The sequence below is a fragment of the Somniosus microcephalus genome, chromosome 13, assembly GCF_052327205.1.
Source record: "Somniosus microcephalus isolate GS21.2 chromosome 13, FLI_Smic_1.0, whole genome shotgun sequence".
NCBI lineage: Eukaryota > Metazoa > Chordata > Chondrichthyes > Squaliformes > Somniosidae > Somniosus > Somniosus microcephalus.
This window is the reverse complement of record NC_140999.1, coordinates 197,956,125-197,962,587: the sequence shown is the minus strand read 5'-3', so window position 1 is coordinate 197,962,587 and position 6,463 is coordinate 197,956,125. Positions and strand designations below refer to the sequence as shown.

At 48.5% G+C, this 6,463-nt stretch overlaps 1 non-coding gene across 1 annotated transcript; it reads right to left on the bottom strand.

The window, feature by feature from the left end:
• Positions 1–5,851: 5,851 nt before the first annotated feature.
• LOC147108965 (U6atac minor spliceosomal RNA) lies at positions 5,852–5,976 on the bottom strand. Its single transcript, XR_015080752.1, has one exon. It is a non-coding gene; the product is annotated as a U6atac minor spliceosomal RNA (small nuclear RNA).
• Between the last annotated feature and the right edge of the window lie 487 nt (positions 5,977–6,463).

The window sequence follows — 6,463 nt, the reverse complement described above, 5'->3', positions numbered from 1 at the left end:
CTGCCCTGCCACCTTCAATGATTTGTGCACACATACCTCCAGGTCTCTCTGTTCATGTACCCCCTCTAGGATTGTACCCTTCAGTTTATATTGCCTCTCCTAGTTCTTCCTACCAAAATGTATCACTTCGCACTTTTCTGCATTAAATTTTATCTGCCATGTGTCCACCCATTCCACCAGCCTGTCTGTCCTCTTGAAGTCTATCACTATCCTCCTCACTATTCACTATACTTCCAAGTTTTGTGTCATCTGCAAATTTTGAAATTGTGCCCTGTACACCTATGTCCAAGTCATTAATATATATCAAGAAAAGCAGTGGTCCTAGTACCGACCCCTGGGGAACACCACTGTGTACCTTCCTCCAGTCTGAAAAACAACCGTTCACCACTACTCTCTGTTTCCTGTCACTTAGCCAATTTTGAATCCATGCTGTCACTGTCCCTTTTATTCCATGGGCTTCAACTTTGCTGGCGAGCCTATTATGACTACCTTGACTACCCTTTTTCTTCTAGTACAATTGTAAAAACTTTGGGGGAAAAATTCGGTTGCTTTGTGCCTCCTGTTAGTGCCCTAAGAGGGCACTAATGGGGTGCAAAGCAACTAGTGCCCGGGCACGGCGATGTTTGCGCCGCTCGCAAAATAGACCAAGCATTTTGCGGCGGCGCTAAACACTACCGCCATGATCTCCTGCGTCTGCAGATCGTGACATCAGTCGAGCGTACAACGTCCCAGTTGTACCCCGGACCGGATATTGAGTGGCGCCCCCTGATTTACCGCCTGCCGCTAGCAACGACAGATTGAGGGGAGTGTTTTGCAGTCAGGAAGGGACTGGGGGAGCGCTACTTAAAGGCGACCGCTTCCTGACTTTTTTTGTCGGCGACATTTTTGCACTGCGCATTCTGAGAGAGAGAGAGAGACTTCTGGAGAGATTTAACGCTGTTTTGGGTACTGAGCTGCACTTTGCAGGTTCATTTTGATTTGTCCTTCCTTGCATCAATTTAGAAGAGAATATGGGGGCTGCACTGTGAGCTCTTTTCCTGGGCCTCTCCATTGTTCTTTCCAGCAGATTTGATGTACAGGTCTCTCCAGGCTGAGATTCAAGGCTGCAATGAGCAGGGTATGGATGGAGAGCAGTAACCTCATGTCACAAGGACACGGCACTGAGAGCTGTCACTCCCGAACTTTGATCAGTGGCGCCTCAGGTTAATATTTCACTCTAAAAATAGGAAGCAGTTGTTATTGTCTTATCTACATCTCAGTTTCCTCGCTGTGTCTCGTGTGGTGCCCAGACAGTGGGACAAATAGAGAATGATACCGAACCAGAGGGTTCAACCTTCAACCTTTTGAGAAGAATGCCTGTAAATTCAAGGATTCACTAACGCTTTTCTCTCCCTTACTTTGCTGGGGTGTGTCGCCAATGGCCCTTCGCTACACACCCTCGTCACCACTCCTCACACAGGGAGGGTGTGTCCGACCCTGGGGGCATTCACACCTCAATTTGATTCTCTTGACAACTCAAATCCGCACTGATTCATTTTGCAGGAGCTCCCACTAATTCTCTATCCCAGAGAAGCTGAGATGGATTGAAACATTCTGCTGATTCCATGGCTCAGGTCAGGGATTGAAAGTGGCACCTCCTGGTGTGTGCTGCTATTAACCATTGAGTTTCAGATAACGAGGTCATTTGGGCGATAACACGTTCTTTAAAGGAAAGAGAGGTGTGATTTTTAGTTGTGCCGATTTATTGAACCACACAAAGGGCCAAGGAGAGGCCAAGAAAAGTTTAGTAAGAAATAACTTGAAAGAAGGAACAAAAGGCCAGTATATCCTTCTAGTAATCGTGGATGAATGCAACATTCGCGATTCTCCATCAGGGTTGTTCTCTGCTCAATAAAGTACTGTACACCTCAGAAAATCCCTAGGGGGAAAAATTTGGTTGTTTTGCGTGTCCTGTTAGTGCCCTAAGGGGGTGCTAATGGGGCGCAAAGCAACTAATGCCCTGGCGCGGCGATGTTTGCGCCGCTCGTGAAATTGACCAAACATTTTGCGGTGGCGCTAAACACTACTGCCACGATCTCCTGTGCCCGCAGATCATGACGTCAGTCGAGCGTGCAACGCCCCGGTAGCGCCCCGAACCGGATATTGAGTTTCGCCCCTTGCCTTACTGCCTGCCATTAGCAACGACAGATTGAGGGGAGCGTTTTGCAGTCGGGAAGGGACTGGGGGAGCGCTATTTAAAGGCGACCGCTTCCTGCCTTTTTTTCGGAGACATTTTTGCAGCACGCATTCTGAGAGAGAGAGAGAGACTTCTGGAGTGATTCAACACTGTGTGAAGGAGATTTGGGTACTGAGCAGCACTTTGCAGGTTCATTTTGATTTGACCTTTCTTGTATTGATTTAGAAGAGACTGTGGGGGCTGCACTCTGAGCTCTTTCCCTGGGCCTCTCCATTGTTCTTTCCAGCAGATTTGATGTACAGGTCTCTCCAGGCCGAGATTCAAGGCTGCAATGAGCAGGGTGTGGATGGAGAGCAAGATCGACCCTCCCCTTTAAGAACTGGCCGGCACCAGTGTGTCTGTGTTCCATTGCTGACTGACATCACATGAGCTTCGCCAGCGCTCTGAGGTAGCGCCTCGCTCCTCGGCGTTAGCGCCTTAAGAGAGGTGTGTAGCGCCTGATTTAACGCTCCAATCACCTCCAGGGGCGATAGAAGCCAAGTTTGCAGTTGGAGGCGATAATTAGCGCCAGGCGCTAAACTTTGCGCCTAGCCAATAATTGCACCCCAAATGGGGTGATACTGAATTTCTCCCCCTTTTTGTGTTACTCTTGATATCCCTCACTAGTTTCTTTTCATATTCCCTTTTTGCAGCTCTTACTATCTTTTTTGTCTTCCTTTGCTGTTCATTATATCTCCCCCAGTCCCCTGGATCTACACTATTCTTTGCACTTTTGCATGCCCTTTCCTTTAGTTTTATGTTATCTTTCACCTCTTGTGTCGAGCATGGCTGTTTTATTTGGTATGTAGAGCTCTTCCCCTTAGGGGTATATATTGGTCCTGTATTAAGCTAAATCGTATTTTGAACACCTCCCCACTGTGAGGGCTGGATTTTTCCAACCATGGCGGGTCTGTGGCGGGCGATGTCCTTGGTGTGTGGGGACCTCGCGTCTGTCTCGATCCCGGCCTCCAACAAGATTTTCCCCTGATTGGGCTTGTTAACCCTGCGAGGTTCCCGGCCAATTAATAGGAAGTGGGTCTGATGACGTCATTTGATGACGTGTCATCAGCCGGTTTCCTTAAAGGGGCCATGCCCAAATTGATTTTGACAGTTGTGCTGTCAGTATTCTGCAGCATTGAGGTGCTGCAAACACTGACAAGCACGACACAAAGGTGCATGGCTGCACCCAGGCTCTCCCATGACTCCCTCCATATGCTTATGGAGGGAGTCACAGCACACAGGGAGGTTCTCTTCCCTTCCAATGGGCGGAAGACACCTCCCCAGGAGACCAACGCAGCCTGGTTGCACATTGCACAGGAGGACACAAGCAGGGATGTTGTCAGGAGGACCAGGCTGCAGTGGCACAAACCTTTCAATGATCTCAGTAGATCACGAAACGTTACTGCAAAGTCACACTCAACCTCACCCTGCTATGCCACTCATCACATCCCCATCACTCTGCCTTCCCTACCCTACTCCTGCACATCCTTACTCACACCAACTTACCTTGCGCCTCCACCCATCCCTCTCTATCTACATTATCACTTCCCCATCTCACTAGCCACTTCTCACACTCACCCTCATCCTACTGCAAGCATACCAACTAACAATACGGGTAAGCACTTGGGTGGTTTAGCCAATGTTCATGTGAAGCTTCTGGTAATGTGCTGTCAAACATTGAAATCTTTATTTTCAACACTTTGCGTTCTTGGACAGATTTGTGTGCACCTTTGGAAGTGGCTTAGTGAGTTCCAGTGAATGGTGAGACGTAACTTCCCGTTCCCCCCCCCCCCCCCCCCCCAATGGTGATGAGTATGAAAGGAATGGCTTGGACATTGTAGGGATGCTTTATGGTGCTGGTGTGGGGTGGTGCCAACCTGGTGCATCATGTGGCAGCCAGGGTGTACAGTGTTAAGTGAAGCAAATCTGGACATGGCGAGGCCATCGCTGGCGTCCCGGGCAGCAATGTGCACGGGTGATGATGCCCTGTGTCCAGTGCAGCATCAGTTGATCGTGGAGAAGGTTGGTGTGGATGTTGGTGCTGCTGGTGTGTCCGGTGATGCTGATGTTGGGACTGATCATGTTGGGATTCTGAGGACCAAGGTGAGATTTTTTCAAGGGCACCGATGCTGATGGAATAGATGGAAGGTGAGGTTGAGATGACAGAAGTAATCTGTCAATGTTGAGAGAGATTTTTCCAAGGAGGAGACAGTGGATAGAGAGATTACTCCAAACACTTCAAAAGTGCATAAAGCTCAAAAGTGGGTTCCAAATCATTAATGCTCCAGCTTCTAAGATTGGGAGTGAACAGCTGTGAAATGGTAGGTTTTAGACCACTTCTGCAGCTTTCGCCTGTTCACAGCAATCCAGTCATTGAGAACCCGACACACTTACCTGACGTGATAGCCGCTCTCCGGGAACCTCGTTGAAATCCTGGTAAACTGGTAAGTACATGGGAAAATGGTTCTTAACTACCTTTTAATAAGCTTTTAACTATCTAAATTGGCTGAACTGCCATTTGGTGTCGGGTCTGTTTAGAAATGACAAACCTGACGCTTGGGAAATTGACAAGGAGGCGGGTTTACAGCGGGATACCGACCCGCCGTCAATCTTTGTGATTTTGACAGCGGACCTGCCTCCAAACCCGCACTCTGAGCACCGGTAAAATTCAGCCCTTAATTTGTAGTTTTACCCGACAACAGTTTTGACCAGTTTGCTGCCATCAGTCTCTGTCTCATCCCGTTAAAGTCAACCGTACCAAAATCTAGATTCTGAGTAACTGTTACTTTTCTCCTTTTCAAACCTAGCATTGAATTTGATCATATTATGATTGCTGTTAGATAAATGTTCCCTTACTGTTACTGTTAGTAATCACTCATTACTAAATATAGTGCGGTCTGCCCTCCTGTTGGTTCTAGAACACATTGCTCCAGAAACTATCTTGAATGCGCTCAAGAAATTCACTACCTTTCTGACTTGAGCTACCCTGCTCTTCCCAATCTATAGGAAAATTAAATTCTCCTACTAAACCAACTCTGCTCTATTGGTGAGTGAGTACCAATTGATAGCACTATTGCCAACTCCTCCCATCACTTTGCTGATGATTGAGAGTAGGCTGGTTGGAAGGTAATTGGCCAGATTGGATTTGTCCAGTTTTTATGGCCAGGATATAACTGTGCAATTTTCCAGCATTAACTGTAACATTAACTGTAATAAACTGGCTGCTGCATTTCCCTACATTACGACAGGGTATTGGAGTAATATTAATACCACGGGGCATTGGAGGCCTTTCTGAATGACATTAGAGGACAAGTTGCAGACATGGGGGAGATATTCTGTTTGTTATTTCTGTACCTCTGATGTGAGTTAATCTGAGCTCTGGCAGAACAAACAATGACCTTCGATAGAACAAAAGAGACAATGTCCTTGCAGGCAGCCTGTGTACGATATAAATAGCCGAGTAAACCAGCCACACGATCTTCTGCCGCTGGCCTCACAGTGAGCCGTGTCCTCAGGCCTGTTTCAATGACCCTGGGTAAAGCCCCTTGTCTCAGAGAGCTCTCCGAGCTCTCCGCCTGGTTACAGAAACACTGCAAACTTTTACTTTTCAAGTATTTATCCAATTCCCTTTGTCAGATAAAATGATGTAATAATAGATGTAGTGAACAGAATCCATCACCTGTTCCAGAAGTTGAAAGGTCACTCGGCCCCATCCGTCTTTACCAAGCGATGTACTAAACTTCCCTCCTTTCATACAACACCAGTTAGAAGCACAACCCAACCCAGGCGTTCTCCAATTGAAAGAGTAAATGCAATACGTATCCTGAGCTCCAAGGTCGACAGTTCAGAGCAGTACTGAGGGAGTGCCGCACTGTTGGAGGGGTAGTACTGAGGGAGCGTTGCACTCTCGGAGGGGCTGTACTGAGGGAGCGCCGCACTGTCAGAGGGGCAGTACTGAGGGAGTGCTGCACTGTCGGAGGGGCAGTACTGAGGGAGTGCCGCACTGTCGGAGGGGCAGTACTGAGGGAGTGCTGCACTGTTGGAGGGGTAGTACTGAGGGAGCGCCGCACTGTCAGAGGGGCAGTACTGAGGGAGTGCTGCACTGTTGGAGGGCAGTACTGAGGGAGCGCCGCACTGTCGGAGGGGCAGTACTGAGGGAGCGCTGCACTGTTGGAGGGGTAGTACTGAGGGAGCGCCGCACTGCCGGAGGGGCAGTACTGAGGGAGTGCCGCACTGTTGGAGGGGTAG